This window comes from Triticum aestivum, chromosome 4B, assembly GCF_018294505.1.
Source record: "Triticum aestivum cultivar Chinese Spring chromosome 4B, IWGSC CS RefSeq v2.1, whole genome shotgun sequence".
Taxonomy (NCBI): domain Eukaryota; kingdom Viridiplantae; phylum Streptophyta; class Magnoliopsida; order Poales; family Poaceae; genus Triticum; species Triticum aestivum.
The window spans coordinates 305,655,881-305,675,130 of NC_057804.1; positions in this window are offsets into that span (position 1 = coordinate 305,655,881).

Here is a 19,250-nt window from a genome sequence, read left to right on the forward strand (position 1 = left end):
AACTCGGCCAAAGAGGGTAAGGGGAAAGAAGACCGGAGAGCCGCCTTCTCGCTAGTCCCTCTCCCCCTCTCCCCAACAGAACATCTCGTCTCCTGGCTGCATTGTATGGCACAATCCTGTGGGGGGGTTACGACACGGGATTCCTTCCTGCACCTCACCCCCAGCTCACCACTCTGCATGGCGAGGTCCTGCAGGGGGGTTACAGCATGTGTCTCCTTCTCGCACCTCGCCCCCTCTTGTTTGGGGTCGCCGCCGCCGTGATGGGAGGAGAGCCACAGACCTCCTGTCCAGGCGCCCCTCCCAAAGAAGATTGGCCGGGCGCAGGTAGGCGGATGTCGTGGGGTGCCTGCCCACGGCCCCCCACTCACAGCCACCTCGTGAGAAATGACCAGCCCGCCCGGAGAGGAATCCAACATGACAGTGCCACAATCAACGTGTCGCTCGAGTGATGTCTTCGTCTCGCAGGTCAGACTCAAGACCGAAGGCAACTCAAGTTCCGCCGGGTCGTCAGCCTCAACTCTGGTGCTCCATAACCGACTAGGAGCTGAACTCGACCCAAACGAACCAAAACGAAGTGTGGTCATCGGAGTAGTGGACGGTGACGCTTCTTTGGCAGAACTATCTGCCTTATCTGGTTGCGTAGTGGGCCCCTTGTCCGACTCCTGTTGTGAATCGTCGATACCCTTATCCTGATTCCTGGGCGCTCCATCCCCCTTAGTTGTGTCCATATCCCGAGTCTCATCCCCATCCTGGGAAATTGGAGTATCCTCTATCTCAAGTTCTAAAATATAAGTGACTCCAGCATATGTCTATCTAACCAGATCCGGTATGTGCTCAACACTCGCGACACTGACTAGCAACTGCGCAGCCCCTTGTGCATGAGTAAAGGGCATGTCCACTTTTTCAGTCTTGCCAATCATTCCACCCAAGCTCCAAGCAATCAGAAAATGTTTCATCAATTTTGGTGGTGCACCAAAGAAACGAACCCACACCTTATCTAAAGGTATACCCTCAGGTTCCTCCTGCTTCCACTCATAAAAAGCAATAATAATGTTGGTGCTTGGGACTCTACACATGCCCCACTTGAGAAAATGCATCTGATCCTCTTTAGTGGGAAAATCCACCTTATAAGACTGTCCCTCTAACTGTTCCAGAGGCCATGGATGGTTGCCTGGTACCAAGTGCCGCAGCTGTCTCACAATCTGAGCCTCAGACAATTGTCCATTAGTCACCCGGACAACTGCGGGGAAGGAACTCTCAACAATCTGTGGTAGAGAGTCCACCTCCGGAGTGTCAAAAAACATCAACTCCTTGCAACACAGACCAAAAATGTTAATACTAGGTTTAGGACCGGATAGAAGTGGGCAGTCTCCGGTTACATGCTGAGCTTTGAGGCAATAATCACAAAGCTCATTAGTGCACTCTGCCATAAAGTGACCCGGTTTTCCACATCTAAAGCAAGGCAACTTCTTCTTCTTAATTGCCTACTTCGAGAGTTTCTCTCCCTTCGGTTGACCACTTCAATGTTTCACACTTCAAGAAAATCAACACAAATTTCAAATTATGAACCCTAGAACTCAATTCAAGTTATGTCCTACTGCCCTAACCCTACTTCCCTAACGCTACTGTCCTAGTACTTAAGCATCTACAAGTACTAACTAATTAGATGAACCCTAGCTAGCTACTTAAGCATCTACAACTGCTTAAGCACCCATTGATGAACCCTAGGAATTATACAACTACTTAAACATACATTGGGTGCAGAACAACTATATAAGTACTTACGCAACTATATATACAACCCTATAATATATTTAGTTAACTACTTAAGCATATACAAGTTTGTCCTAAAAATAATATCTAGTTAAGTACTTAAGCATATACAAATTTGTCCTAAAAATTTAGTTAACTACTAATTTCATTCATTTAGGTCATTCATTTAACCTCACCTAATTAACCTAGTAAAACCCTACTTCCCCAACTAAAAAACATCTAATTAACATCTACTAGTACAACTACGACCCTAAACTAATTACCTAAGTTAATTCCTAGGGTCCTATTATATGCTGCTGATCTACTGCCCTAACCTAATTAACCCAAGTTAATCTCGTTAACATCTATGTTCCTCTCTCACAATAATTTTCAGTAGCATCATGAATGAATTCAACAATATAACTATCACATAAATCATTCTTTTCATGATCCATAAGCATAGAATTTTTAGTACTCTCCACATAATCAAATTTATTCTCGTGAATAGTAGTGGGAACAAACTCAACAAAATAACTATACATGACACTTGATTGGCATAATCCAATTGAAAATTAAAATCATGATGAAAAGTTTCATGGATATCATTATTCTTTATAGAATACATGTCATCACCATAATCATCATAGATAGCAACTTTGTTCTCATAATCAATTGAAACCACTTTCGAAACAGTGGATTCATCATTAAATAAAGTCATGACCTCACCAAATCCAGTTTCATCAATATAATCATCATAAATAGGAGGCATGCTTTCATCATAATAAATATTCTCATCAAAACTTGGCGGACTAAATATATCATATTCATCAAACATAGCATCCCCAAGCTCATGGCTTTGCATATCACTAGCATCATGGATATTCAAAGAATTCATACTAACAACATTGCAGTCATGCTCATAATTTATGCCAAACATTCTATTAAATTCTTCTTCTATCAATTGAGCACAATTTTCCTTTCCATCATTTTCAAGAAAGACATGATAAAGACGAATAATATGAGTCCACCTCAATTCCATTTTTTGTAGTTTTCTTTTATAAACCAAACTAGTGATAAAAGAAGAAACTAAAAGATTCTATTGCAACATCTAAAGATATACCTTCATGCACTCAACTCCCAGGCAACGGCGCCAGAAAAGAGCTTGATGTCTACAACGCAACTTTATTCTTGTAGACTAGTATTGGGCCTCCAAGCGCAGAGTTTTGTAGGACAGTAGCAAATTTCCCTCAAGTGGATGGCCTAAGGTTTATCAATCTATGGGAGGCATCGGATGAAGATGGTCTCTCTCAAACAACCCTGCAACCAAAAAACAAAAAGTCTCTTGTGTCCCCAACACACCAAATAAAATGATAAGTTTTATAGGTGCACTAGTTTGGCTAAGAGATGGTGATACATGACTAATAATGATAGTAGATATTGGTTCTTGTAACACGAACAATAAAACACAGCAAGGCAACAAGTAACAAATGTGAGCACAAACAGTATTGCAATGCTCGAAAATGAGGCCTATGGTTTGTACTTTCGCTAGTGCAATCTCTCAACAATGCTGATATAATTGGATCATATAACCATCCCTCAAAGTGCGATGAAGAATCACTCCAAAGTTCCTATCTAGCGGAGAAGAGAAGAAGGAATTGTTTCTAGGGTACGAAACCACCTCAAAGCTATTCTTTCTGATCAATCTATCCTAGAGTTTGTACTAAAATAACACAAAGTTACCCTTTCCGATCGACCTATCCAAGAGTTCGTACTAAAATAACACCATATGATACACATCAACCAACTCTAATGTCACCTAGATACTCCAACGTTACTGTGAGTATCCGTGAGTTGATTATACGATATGCATCAAACAATTTCAGATTCATAATACTCAATCCAAAAAAAGTACCTCAAAGAGTACCCCAAGATTTATACCGGAGAAAGAAAGACGAGAACGTGCATCAACCCCTATGCATATATTACCCCAGTGTCACCTCGGGAATCTGAGTTGCATGCCAAAACACATATCAAGTGAGTCAATATGATACCCCATTGTCACCACGGTTATTCATAGCAATACATACATCAAGTGTTCTCAAATCTATAAAAGTATTCAATCTGATAAAAGGAAATCTCAAAGGGAAAACAATTCATCCCAACAAGATAGAGAGGGGAAAACACCATATGATCCAACTATATTAACAAAGCTCCTGATACATCAAGATCGTGCCATCTAAGAACACGAGAGAGAGAGAGGGAGAGAGAGAGAGAGATTAAACACATAGCTACTAGTACACACCCTCAGCCCCGAGGGTGGACTACTCCCTCCTCATCATGGTGGCTGTCGGGATGATGAAGATGGCCACCGGTAATGATTTCCACCTCCGACAGAGTGCTGAAATAGGGTCTAGATTGGTTTTTTGTGGCTACAGAGGCTTGCGGCGGTGGAACTTCTGATCTAGGGTTCTTTTTGATGGTTTCTCTATTTATATGATTTTTTGGTGCTGGAATCACACGAAGATGGGCCTCAAGGTGACCACAGCCCATCGGGGCAAGCTAGGACCCTCTGGCACACCCTGGTGGGTTGTGCCCATCTCGTGGCTCTACTGGCCCTCCCAGGAAGCTTGTAGTGCCTCTTTTGTTCCAAAAAAATCATCAAAAAGTTTCGTTGCATTTGGAGAACTTTTATCTGCACAAAAAAACACCATAGTAGTTCTCCAATGTATCTATAATTTATGAAGTATTCATGCCATGTTTACAACAATTTTATATGGTTTTGGTATGATTTTGATGGAACTAACCGGGACTAACGATGTTTTCAGCACAACTACCATGGTGTTGTTTTTTCTGGAGAAATAAAAGTTCTCGGAATGGGCCAAAAATTTACGGTGTTTTCTGTGGACCAAAAGAGAGCCCCGAAGCTTCGTGGAAGGGCCAGAAGAGCCATGAGGACACTACAAGCTCAGTAGGCGCGCCCTAGGGGGTACGAAGTTGCTGCCGAGCTTGTGCTTCCACGTGGGCCCTTCCCCTGGCGTGAAACCAATGCCAAAAATTCCTATAACTACCAAAAACCACAGAAAGAAACCTAAAACTTCCACACCACCGCCGCAAGCCTCTGTACCGAAGCGGTCTCATCTGAAGGCCTTCTCTGGCACCCTACCGGAGGTGCAAATCATCACCGGAGGCCATCTTCATCACCCCGGCGGTCTCCGTGATGAGGAGGGAGTAGTTCCCCTCAGGCCTGAGGGTATGTACTCGTAGCAATGTGTTTGATCTCTCTCTCTCTCTCATATTCTTGATTTGGCACCATTTTGATGTACCGCGAGCATTGTTATTATAGTTGGATCGTATGGTGTTTTCCCTCTCTATCTTGGTGTGATGAATTGAGTATTGCTCTTTGAGGTTTCATTATGTCTGATTGAATATTGGATTTGAGAACACTTGATGTATGTCTTGCATGTGGATACTCATGGCGACAATAGGGTGTTCTATTGATTCACTTGATGTATGTTTTGGTAATCAACTTGTAGATTCCCGAGGTGACATTCAGGTAATCTATGCATAGGGTTTGATACACTTTTTTGTCCTACTTTCTCCGATAGAAACATTGGGGCACTCTTTGAAGTTGTTTATGTTGGATTAATATTATTAATCTGAAGTTGTTTAATGCATGTTGTATAATTGACTCACGGATACTTGTGGTCAAATTGGAGTATCTAGATGACATTACAGTTGATTGATGCGTATCATATGTTCTTATTTTAGTATGAACTCTAGGTTTGTTTGTGGCACTTATAGGAATAGCTCAATAGATTGATCAGAAAGGATAACTTTGAGGTGGTTTGCTACCTACAAAAATTTCTTCTTATATTCTCCGCTATTGATAAGAACTTTGCAGTGATTCTTTGTCGCATGTAGAGGGATTGTTATATGACTATTATGTTGGCACTATTGAGATATTGCACTAGTGAAAATATGAACCCTAGGCCTTGTTTCTAAGCATTGCAATACCGCTTGTGTTTCATTTTATCACTTGCTACCTTGCTGTTTTTATACTTTCAGATTACAAAAACCAATATCTACTATCCACACTGCACCTGTATCACCATCTCTTCGCCGGACTAGTGCACTTATACAATTTACCATTATATTGGGTGTGTTGGGGACATGAGAGATTTCTTGTATTTGATTGCAGGTTTGTTTCAGAGAGACCATCTTCATCCTATGTCTCGCACAGATTGATAAGCCTTAGGTCATCCACCTGAGGGAAATTTTTTGCTATCCTACAAAACTCTGCACTTGGAGGCCCAACAACCTCTACAAGAATAAAAGTTGTGTAGTAGACATCAAGCATTTTTATGGCGTCGTTCCCGGAAAGGTGAGTGCTTCAAGGTATATCTTTAGATCTTGCGATTGAATCTTTTAGTTTCTTGTTTATCACAAGTATGGTTTATACAAAGAAAACTACACAAAAATGGAAATGAGGTTGGCTCAAATTCTTTGTCTTCATAATGTCTTTCTTGAAAATGATGGATCAGAAAATTGTGCCAAAGTGTTATAACAAGAATGCAATATAATGTTTGGCATAAAATCTTTGAATGAGAAGCATGATTGCAATGCTGATAGTATGAATTCTTTGAATATCCATGATGCTAATGATATGCAAAGCCATAAGCTTGGGGATCCTATGTTTGATGAAGGTTATATTTTTAGTCCCTCTACTTTTGATGAGCAAATTTATTATGATGATAGCATGCCTCATATTTATGATAATTATATTGATGAAAGTGGCGTTGGAAGAGTGTCAACTTTATGTAATAATGATCCCACTATTTTGGAGGGTGTTGAATCTTGTTGTAATAATGATAAAAGTGGATTTGGAGAGATCATGACTTTTTTTACTTACGAATCCACTATTTTGGAAGAGTTTTCAATTGATCATGATAACAAAGTTTCTATTTATGATGATTATTGTGATGACGTGTATGCTATAAAGAATAATGATAACTATGAAACTTGTCATTATGATTTAAATTTTCAATTGGATTATACTATTTGGAGAGATCACATGATAGTTATTTCGCTGAATGCTCCCACTGTTATTGATGAGAATAAATTTGCTTATTTGGAGAGTAATAAAATTTCTATGCTTATGGATCATGAAAATAATGCTTTATGTGATAACTGAATTGTTAAATTTATTCATGACGTTAATCAAAATTATTATAGAGAAGAAGATATGTTTATATATATTTCAACAATATCAAGTTTCCTCTCTATGCACTACAAAAAAAAGGAACATCCGTGAAATTATGGCCCAAACGAAAACTTTTTCTGTCATGCTCATGATACTTCTATGATGATAATTGTGACAAAAACACGTATCATCATAGATGTGGTGGGATCCTACTTCTATGACAAAAAAATCATAATAGAAAATGGGCTTTTCATCCTGGGCGGGCTTGGGATGCACCTGCATGACACTCTTTAGGTCGTCCATGCCATAAAAATCATGGTAGAAGTAAGGGCGAGAAAAATTTCGCAGATTCCCGGTTACGGTGGGTGGTCGAGGCCGAGCGTTGCAGTGTGGTTTGCGCGTTTCTCTTGTACACACGATTGCTATGCAAGGCACTCACTAACAGAACACGAGCGACGCGTTCACTTACTGAACCCGAGCGACCGGTTGATCCCACTACGTACTGAAGCCGATCGATCCCTTCGCTGCTAAGTGAACCTGAGTGATTCCTTCGCTGGTGCTGCTAACTGAACCTGAGTGATTGATTGCTGCAGCTGCTTATACTGAAGCCGATTGAGACCCAGTACGAGACGTAGCTAGCTACCCGGCGTGTTGGGTTTGCCTCTCGATGAATAGTGCTTGTTGCTGCCGTGCGCCCGATACGTAGAACGAGTGGAGACGTGGTGAGTCGACCTAGCTGGTTGGTTGCATGCGGATGACAATTCCGTGTGGGGTTTGGATGAACAGGACCCCGGTCATGTGTAGGCGGTTGCCGCTGCGTGAACAAGACCCCGTGGTAGTAGGTGGTTTCCCCTGGATGAATGGGAACCCAAGGAGGCCGTGTCACAGTACGCCACACCCAGCTGGTTGGGGGTGGATGAACTATGTGGAGGCTGGATGAGCAGTAGCCGGTGGAGGCAGGATGAACAGTAGCCGTGGATGAACACTGGCTGGTGGAGGCTGGAGGAAGTCGTGGTGGATGAACAGTAGCAGGTGGAGGCTGGAGGATGTTGACGGAGGATGAAAAGTATCGCATGGAGTCCCATTCTATGGTATACCACACCCCTCTGGATGAACAGGACCCTGTTTTGACCATAGGGGCTGGAAGAGAAGCTTCTTGCCTCCATTTTGCGGTAATCCAGACCCCTCTCAATGAACATGACCCCGTTTCGACAATAGGCAGTCAAACAGAAGTGTGTTTCCTTCAATTTGTGGTACGCCAGACCCCTCCAAAATTTTCCCTGTTTCGACAATAGGTGATTGAAGAAAACTCCGTTTCCTCCATTTTGCGGAATGTGAGACCCTGAATCGATGAACAAGACCCTGTTTCGACTGTTCCATCCAAGTCGTGTTGGCTCCCGATGGACATCACGCATTCTGACCTAGTCATTTGGTTCCCGATGAACACGACGCTATTTCCTCCGTTCTGAGCCAGCCAGTTTGGCAACGGATGAATAACACGCTATCACTATACGCGTTCGAGACCTCGACCGTATGTACATACGTAGACGCATTTACTTTCTTGCAGCATGGTTGTATGTACATGTACATGATTTAGATAGGACTACCTAAACTGCTATGTCATTGCTCAGCCACGGTCCATCCTTGCAGAGAGACCGGTCGACTAGTATATACGTACATGTTCACGACGAGATAGACAACCTATCCAGTTCAACCGGTTGGTCCCAGTTGTTAGGGAGGATAAGGAGGCACTTCCTTCCATGCAAAGATTTAGCTGGTGGGTTGATAACCCACACGTGTAGGGGATTGCAACAGCTTTTGAGGTTAAAGTATTCAACCCAAATTTATTGATTCGACACAAGGGGATCCAAAGAATATTATTGAGTATTAGCAGTTGAGTTGTCAATGGATAACTTAGTATCTGCAGCAAAGTATTTAGTAGCAAAGTAGTATGATAATAAAGGTAACAGTGGCAAAAGTAAAGATAGCAGTTTTGTAGTAGTTGTAACAGTAGCAACGGAAAAGTAAATAAGCGAAAAACAATATGTGAAAAGCTCATAGGCATTGGATCAGTGATGGATAATTATGTCGGATGTGATTCCTCATGTAATAGCTATAACATAGGGTGACACAAAACTAGCTCCAGTTCATCAATGTAATGTAGGCATGTATTCCGAATATAGTCATACGTGCTTATGGAAAAGAACTTGCATGACATATTTTGTCCTACCCTCCCATGGAGGCGGGGTCCTAGCTGAAACTAAGGGATATTAAGGCCTCCTTTTAATAGAGAACCGGGCCAAAGCATTAACACATAGTGAATACATGAACTCCTCAAACTACGGTCATCACCGAGAAGTGTCCCGATTATTGTCACTTCGGGGTTGTCGGATCATAACACATAATAGGTGACTATAGACTTGCAAGATAGGATCATGAACACACATATATTCATGAAAACATAATAGGTTCATATCTGAAAGCATGGCACTCCGGCCCTAGTGACAAGCATTAAGCATAGCAAAGTCATAGCAACATCAATCTCAGAACTAGTGGATACTAGGGATCAAATCCTAACAAAACTAACTTGATTACATTGTAAATCTCATCCAACCCATCACCGTCCAGCAAGCCTGCGATGGAATTACTCACGCATGGTGGTGAGCATCATGAAATTGGTGATGGAGGATGGTTGATGATGACGACGTCGACGAATCCCCCTCTCCGGAGCCCCAAACGGACTCCAGATCAGCCCTCATGAGAGAGATTAGGGCTTGGCGGCGGCTCCGTGTCATAAAACGCGATGAAACTTTTTCCCTGATTTTTTTCTCCGCAAGACGGAATATATGGAGTTGGAGTTGAGGTCGGTGGAGCCTCAGGGGGCCCACGAGACAGGGGGGCGCGCCCCCCACCCTCATGGACAGGGTGTGGGCCCCCTGGTCTTGATTCTTTCGCTAGTATTTTTTATATTTTCCAAAACGTGCCTCCGTGGATTTTCAGGTCATTTCGAGAACTTTTGTTTTCTACACATAAAACAACATCATGGCACTTCTGCTAAAAACAGCGTCATTCCAGGTTAGTTTCATTCAAATCATGCAAGTTAGAGTCCAAAACAAGGGCAAAAGTGTTTGGAAAAGTAGATACGTTGGAGACGTATCAACTCCCCCAAGCTTAAACCTTTGCTTGTCCTCAAGCAATTCAGTTGATAAACTGAAAGTGATAAAGAAAAACTTTTACAAACTCTGTTTGCTCTTGTTGTTGTGAACATGCAAAGCCAACATTCAGGTTTCAGCAAATATTATGAACTAACCATACTCACAATAACACATCGGTCTCACAATTACTCATATCAATGGCATAATCAGCTAGCGATCCATAGTAATAAAACTCTGATGACAACACTTTCTCAAAACAATCATAACATGATATAACAAAATGGTGTCTCGCTAGCCCTTTCTGAGACCGCAAAACATAAATGCAGAGCACCTTTAAAGATCAAGGACTGACTAGACATTGTAATTCATGGTAAAAGAGATCCAGTCAAGTCATACTCAATATGAACCAATAGTAATGAATGCAAATGACAGTGTGCTCTCCAGCGGGTGCTTTTTAATAAGAAGGATGATGGCTCAACATAAAAGTAAATAGATAGGCCCTTCGCAGAGGGAAGCAGGGATTTGTAGAGGTGCCAGAGCTCGATTTTAAAATAGAGATTGGATAACATTTTGAGTGGTATACTTTCACTGTCAACGCAACAACTATGAGATGGCTGTATCTTCCATACTACATGCATTATAGGCAGTTCCCAAACAGAATGGTAAAAGTTTATACTCCCCCACCACCAACAAGCATCAATCCATGGCTTGTTCGAAACAACGAGTGCCTTCAACTAACAACGGCCCTGGGGGATTTTTGTTTAATTATTTTGATTTTCTTTGATCTTTTTGGATCATGGGACTGGGCATCCCGGTTATCGGCCCTTTCTCGTGAATGAGGAGCGGAGTCCACTCCTCTTGAGAATAACCCACCTAGCATGGAAGATATAGGCAGCCCTAGTTGAAACATGAGCTGCTCGAGCATACAAAACAAAATTTCATTTGAAGGTTTGGAGTTTGGCACATACAAATTTACTTGGAACGGCAGGTAAATACCGCATATAGGAAGGTATGGTGGACTCATATGGAACAACTTTGGGGCTTATGGAAGTTGGATGCACAAGCAGTATTCCCGCTTAGTACAGGTGAAGGCTAGCAAAAGACTGGGAAGCGACCAACTGAGAGAGCGACAACAGTCATAAACATGCATTAAAATTAATTCACACCGAGTACAAGCATGAGTAGGATATAATCTACCATGAACATAAATATCATGAAGGCTATGTTGATTTGTTTCAACTACATGCGTGAACATGTGCCAAGTCGAGTCACCCAATTCATTCAAAGGAGGATACCATCCCATCATACCACATCATAATCATTTTAATAGCATGTTGGCACGCAAGGTAAACCATTATAACTCATAGGTAATCAAGTATGGCACAAGCAACTATAATCTCTAAATGTCATTTCAAATATGTTTACTTCATAATAAGCTGAATCAGGAACGATGAACTCATTATATTTACAAAAACAAGAGAGGTCGAGTTCATACCAGCTTTTCTCATCTCAATAAGTCCATATATCGTCATTATTGCCTTTCACTTGCACGACCGAACAATGTGTATAATAATAATAGTGCATGTGCATTGGACTAAGATGGAATCTGCAAGCATTCAACTCAAGAGAGAAGACAAAGTAATATGGGCTCTAAGTTAAATAAACAATCATGCATATGAAAGCCACTAAACATTTTCAATATGGTCTTCTACTCTCGACCCCCAAAGAAAAGAAAAGAAAATAAAACTATTTACACGGGAGAGCTCCCAACAAGTAAAAATAAGAACGAGAAATCTTTTTGGGTTTTCATTTTAATTTCTACTACAAGCATGGAAATTAAACTAACTATTTTTTTTGGTTTTTCTTAAGGTTTATCAAACTCACAAGAAGAAAGTGAGAAAAAGAAAATTAAACTAACATGGATAATACAATGAAAGAGTATGAGCACCGACAACTAGAATAGTGTGTGAACATGAATGTAAAGTCGGTGAGAAATACGTACTCCCCAAGCTTAGGCTTTTGGCCTAAGTTGGTCTAATGCCAAGGGTACCCTGGTTGATATTCGTAGTTGTAACTGGGGTCGTACTGAGATGCAGCAGCAAATGCCTCCTGAGCTGCGGCATGTTGGTGAGCCGCCTCTGCTCTCCCCTCATGTTCAGCTGCTTCCTCCCTGGTAACAAATATCTTCCTTTTGCCTGGTAATCAAAAAGGAGAGGAGCAGGAAGAGTAACATGGACAACGCTACGTCTGTCATAGATTAGTCGATACTTGAGGAATTGTTCATTCCTCTTAAGAAAATTATGTTGGACCGTAGCGTCATAATCTAAATAAGCAGGAGGTAACATCATATCCCCCTCTCGTGGGGCTATACCAAGATAATTTGCCACATGGGTCGCATAAATTCCTCCAAATAAATCTCCAGCCCTACCATTATTATGCAACCTACGTGCAACTATTGCCCCCAAGTTATAATCTTTATAACCTAACACGGCACTCTTGAGGACACAAAGATCAGGGACACACATATGACATGCTTCATCTTTACCGTTAATGCATCTACCAATGAAGAGAGCAAAATAATGTATAGCAGGAAATGAATGCTCCCTATGGTAGCTTGTGCTATGTCCCTAGATTCTCCCACAGTAATACTAGCAAGGAAATCTCTAAATTCAGATTTGTGGAGATCATTAATATTACCCCACTGTGGAAGTTTGCAAGCAGTTGTAAAATCCTCTAAGTCCATGGTATAAGATGTATCATAGATATCAAATAGGACACTCGGAGAATTATGTGTACATTTATATTTAAACCTTATCACAAATGAATCGGTCAATTGATAGTACTGAGGACACTTATCTTGTAAGAAGTCCTCTAGATCGGTATGCACATACACGTCAAATTCCTCCTTAAATCATGCTTCGACCATAAAATCGTCGGATGGCCACTCACAAGCTCATACTTCTGCGTCCCTCGGTAGTTCCACGTCTTGCTCACGTATAGCAATCCTGGGTCCTTTATTTACCGAGGAACCACCTTGGTACATTCTCCTAGACATAATTCATTTTCAAGCAACAATCTCCCAAAGCAGTTTTGTGAATGGAGCTTTGAGCAAGGAGATCGAAAATCGCAGCAAAATGAGCTAGAACTTGTGCTTGAGCTGGATGGGGATTTTTTTGGGAAGAAGATGGAGTGTGTGGGTGCTGGCATAAGTGGAGGGAGGCCACCAGGGGCCCACGAGACAGGGGGGCACGCCCAGGGAAGGTGGGCGCGCCCTCCACTCTCGTGGCCTGGTGATTGCCCCTCCTGTAGTGATTTCAGTGCCTAAAATCCTCAAATATTCCATAAAAAATCATACTAAATTTGTAGGGCATTTGGAGCACTTTTATTTTCGGTATATTTTTTTATTGCACAGATAATTCAGAAAACAGACAGATAATACTATATCCGTTTTATTTATTCTAAATAACAGAAAGTAAAAAGAGGGTACAGAAGGTTGTGCCTTCTAGTTTCATCCATCTCATGATCATCAAAATGAATCCACTAACAAGGTTGATTAGGTCTTGTTAACAAACTCATTCCGAATAACACGAAATCGGAGAAATTTAGAATAACACTAAGTTACCTCAACGGGGATATGAACATCCCCAACAATAAGAATATCATACTTTTTCTTGACAGTAGGGAGAGGAAATTCAAAACATCCAATAATGATAGTTGGAACTTTTCCAATAGAATTGATGCTATGAACTTGAGATTGTTTCCTTGGAAAGTGTACCGTATGCTCATTACCATTAACATGAAAAGTGACATTGCCTTTGTTGCAATCAATAACAGCCCCTGCAGTATTCAAAAAGGGTCTACCAAGGATAATCAACATGCTATCGTCCTCGGGAATATCAAGAATAACAAAATCCGTTAAGATAGTGATATTTGCAACCACAACAGGCACATCCTCACAAATACCGACAGGTATAGCAGTTGATTTATCAGCCATTTGCAAAGATATTTCAGTATGTGTCAACTTATTCAAATCAAGTCTACGATACAAAGAGAAAGGCATAACACTAACACTAGCTCCAAGATCACATAAAGCAGTTTTAACATAGTTTCTTTTTAATGGAGCATGGTATAGTTGGTACTCCTAGATCTCCAAGTTTCTTTGGTATTCCACCTTTAAAGGTATAATTAGCAAGCATGGTGGAAAATTCAGCTTTCGGTATCTTTCTTTTATTTGTAACAATATCTTTCATATACTTAGCATAGGGATTCATTTTAAGCATATCAGTCAAACGCATACACAAAAAGATAGGTCTAATCATTTCAGGAAAGCGCTCAAAATCCTCATCATCCTTTGTCTTGGACGGTTTAGGAGGAAAGGGCATGGGTTTCTGAACCCATGGTTCTCTTTCTCTATCGTGCTTCCTAGCAACAAAATCTCTCTTATCATAATGTTGATTCTTTGATTGTGGGTTATCAAGATCAACAACAGGTTCAATTTCTACCTCATTATTTTTGCTAGGTTGAGCATCAACATGAACATTATCATTAACATTATCACTAGGTTCATGTTCATCACCTGATTGAGTTTCAGCATCAGAAATAGAAATATCATTGGGATTCTCAGGTGTATCTACAACATGTTCACTAGAAGCATGCAAAGTTCTATCATTTTCCTTTTTCTTCTTTTTAGAAGAACTAGGTGCCTCTAAATTATTTCTCTGAGAATCCTGCTCGATTCTCTTAGGGTGGCCTTCAGGATACAAAGGTTCCTGAGTCATTCTACTAGTTCTAGTAGCCACTCTAATAGCAAAGTCAGGTTTATTATTTGATTCATCGAGCAAATCATTTTGAGCTTTAAGTACTTGCTCAGCTTGAGTAGAAACCATAGAAGCATATTTGCTAATGAGTTTAAGTTCACCTTTAACTCTAGCCATATAATCACTCAAGCATCCTATCTTGAAAGCATTATTCTTTAATTCTCTACCAACCTTGTCTAGCCATAAAGTCATCAAATTCATCTAAGCATGGGCTATGAAATTTAGTAGAGGGGATATCAACTTTATCATATCTATAGAGAGAATTTACCTTTACTACCTGTATCGAGTTATCAAGACAATGTGGTTCTTCAATAGGCAGTATATTAAGACCATGTATTTCTTCAATAGGTGGTAAATTCTTTACATCTTCAGCTTCAATACCTTTTTCTTTCATTGATTTCTAGCCTCTTGCATATCTTCAGGACTGAGAAATAGAACACCTCTCTTCTTCGGAGTGGGTTTAGGAATAGGCTCAGGAGTTGGCTAAATTGGTTCAGGAATTGCCTCAGGAATTGGCTCAGGGAGAGTCCAATTATTTTCATTAGTCAACATATTATTCAATAGTAATTTACCTTCGTCGACTGTTCTTTCCCTGAAAACACAACCAGCACAACTATCCAAGTAGTCCTTGGAAGCATCGGTTAGTCCATTATAAAAGATATCAAGTCTTCCATTTTTCTTAAGAGGATGATCAGGCAAAGAATTAAGTAATCGGAGAAGCCTCCCCCAAGCTTGTGGGAGACTCTCTTCTTTGATTTGCACAAAATTATATATTCCCCGCAAGGCAGCTTGTTTCTTATGAGCAGGGAAATATTTAGCAGAGAAGTAATAAATCATATCCTGGGGACTACGCACACAACCAGGAGCAAGAGAATTAAACCAAGTCTTAGCATCACCCTTTAATGAGAACAGAAATATCTTAAGGATATAATAATAGCGAGACTTCTCATCATTAGTAAATAGGGTGGCTATATCATTCAACTTGGTAAGATGTGCCACCACAGTTTCAGATTCAAGGACATAAAAAGGATCAGATTCAACTAAAGTAATAATCTCAGGATCAACAGAGAATTCATAATCCTTATCAGTAACACAGATAGGTGAAGTAGCAAAAGCAGGGTCAGGTTTAATTCTAGCATTAAGAGACTGCTGCTTCCATTTAGCTAATAATTTCTTAAGATCATATCTATCTTTACAAGCAAAGATAGCTCTAGCAGCTTCCTCTTCCATAACATAACCCTCAGGAACAATAGGTAATTCATAATCAGGGGGAGAACTTTCATCATCACTATCATCGATAATAGCATCTTCAATAATTTCATTCTCTCTAACCCTAGCAAGTTTTAATCAAGAAATTCACCTAATGGCAAAGTAGTATCACGTACAGAAGTAGTTTCATCATAAGTATCATGCATAGCAGAAGTGGCATCATCAATAACATGCGACATATCAAAATTCATAGCAGTAGCAGGTTTAGGTGTCGCAAGCTTACTAATAACAGAAGGAGAATCTAGTGCAGAGCTAGATGGTAGTTCCTTACCTCCCCTCGTAGTTGAGGGCAAAAACTTGGTTCTTTCGTCTTTCAAGTTCTTCATAGTGATCAACAGATATAAATCCCAAGTGACTCAAAGAATAGAGCTATGCTCCCTGGGAACGGCGCCAGAAATTAGTCTTGATAACCCACAAGTGTAGGGGATCGCAATAACTTTCGAGGGTAAAGTATTCGACCCAAATTTATTGATTCGACACAAGGGGAGCCAAAGAATATTATTGTTAGCAGTTGAGTTGTCAATTCAACCACACCTGGATAACTTAGTATCTGCAGCAAAGTATTTAGTAGAAAAGTAGTATGATAATAAAGGTAACAGTGGCAAAAGTAAAGATAGCAGTTTTGTAGTAGTTGTAAAAGTAGCAACGGAAAAGTAAATAAGCGAAACACAATATGTGAAAAGCTCGTAGGCATTGGATCAGTGATGGATAATTATGTCGGATGTGATTCCTCATGTAATAGCTATAACATAGGGTGACACAGAACTAGCTCTAGTTCATCAATGTAATGTAGGCATGTATTCCGAATATAGTCATACGTGCTTATGGAAAAGAACTTGCATGACATCTTTTGTCCTACCCTCCCGTGGCAGCGGGGTCCTAGCGGAAACTAAGGGGTATTAAGGCCTCCTTTTAATAGAGAACCGGACCAAAGCATTAACACATAGTGAATACATGAACTCAAAAACTACGGTCATCACCGAGAAGTATCCTGATTATTGTCACTTCGGGGTTGTCGGATCATAACACATAATAGGTGACTATAGACTTGCAAGATAGGATCAAGAACACACATATATTCATGAAAACATAATAGGTCCAGATCTGAAATCATGGCACTCGGGCCCTAGTGACAAGCATTAAGCATAGAAAAGTCATAGCAACATCAATCTCAGAACATAGTGGATACTAGGGATCAAACCCTAACAAAACTTACTTGATTACATGGTAAATATCATCCAACTAATCACCATCCAGCAAGCCTGTGATGGAATTAATCACGCACGGCGGTGAACATCATGAAATTGGTGATGGAGGATGGTTGATGATGACGACGGCGACAAATCCCCCTCTCCGGAGCCCCGAACGGACTCCAGATGAGCCCTCCCGAGAGAGATTAGGGCTTGGCGGCGGCTCCGTATCGTAAAACGTGATGAAACTTTCTCCTTGATTTTTTTCTCCGCGAGACGCAATATATGGAGTTGGAGTTGAGGTCGGTGGAGCCTCAGGGGGGCCACTAGACAGGGGGGTGCGCCCAGGGGGTGGGCGGGCCCCCCACCCTCGTGGAAAGGGTGTGGGCCCCCTGGTCTTGATTCTTTCGCCAGTACTTTTTATATTTTCCAAAACGTGCCTCCGTGGATTTTCAGGTCATTCCGGGAACTTTTGTTTTCTACACATAAAACAACATCATGGCAGTTCTGCTGAAAAGAGCGTCAGTCCGGGTTAGTTTCATTCAAATCATGCAAGTTAGAGTCCAAAACAAGGGCAAAAGTGTTTGGAAAAGTAGATACATTGGAGACGTATCATGGGTCCCAGCTATGAGGGGAGGAATCATTTTTTGCCCATAATAAGGATAGACTTCCTTGTGTGCAAAGATGTACCTGGTGGGTCCAAGCTGTCAGGGGGAGAAAACATTAGTTTTCCGTGTAAAAAGGATGCAGTTGCATGGATGCATCCATGGGTGTGGTGCGTCCCCACTGTCAGCCTCTCCACGTACAGTGATCTTCCAATGACTCCCGTTTGTTGACCGTGTTGACCACGCCGTGCCGAGCACACCAAGGCCGGTGGACGAGGCAAGGCTCCAGACGGGAATGACCCGAAGATGGGGAAGACATGGCAGTGGAGTCGCAGAGACGGAGAGGAGTGTGAAACTTGATTGGTTCAGGTGTGGGGTGGGCCTACACTCGGCGGAGAATAACTGGAGGTGCAGAAGAGTGGAGGGATGGTCTGGCCGTCGGTCGGGTAGTGTTTCGCTGTGAGGTGCATGAAACAGCGCCGCAGGACACTGGAGGTTGGAGCAGGTGGTCTCGGCAGCACTGGAGGAAGAAGACGAGAGATTGAATAAGAATGTCGGTCATTGGATGTAAATCCAAAGCCTTGCTTAGGCTTCGATTGTTTTTTTTCGCGAACGTGCTTAGGCTTTGACCAATTGGCCCACATGTCAGCCAGTCCATTTGGTTTTTTAGTCCATTTGGTGGGCTGGGTGAAACTATGAAGTAGCGTCTACGCAGCCCATTTATATAGTATGTTAGAATTTAAAGCCCATTTGCATTTTTTTCGAAATCCACAGACTTGCTGGGCTGGTGACAATATCATGTTCGGCTGGATGGAGAAATGTTATAAAAACATAAACACGTGATTGCACGTCTATTACTGCATCGGTTCATTCTGGGGAAAAGTACTGGGACAAAAATCAGATTACATCAAAAAAGAATGTGGGAGAAAATTCAGATATAGGATTAATAAATAAGAAAAATAAAAGAAGTGGGAACGTCTATACATAGGTTGGACGAAGGACATGTCAAACGGAACATTATGCTGTTTTGATTATATATATGTAATAAAATAAATATAAATATATATACATTATTATAGAAGGGAAAACATAGGTTCAGTTTGGCATTCTTAAAGAAAAATAGATCTTATTTGTGCGTTGTATTGAAAAAACAAACATAACTTGGGCTGCTGATGTTAGAGTCGAGCTAGGCTGGGAGGCCCAGAGGCCGCTTGATACCTACTGGACCCCCCAATAAAAGTGGAAACCTGCAGAATTAACTG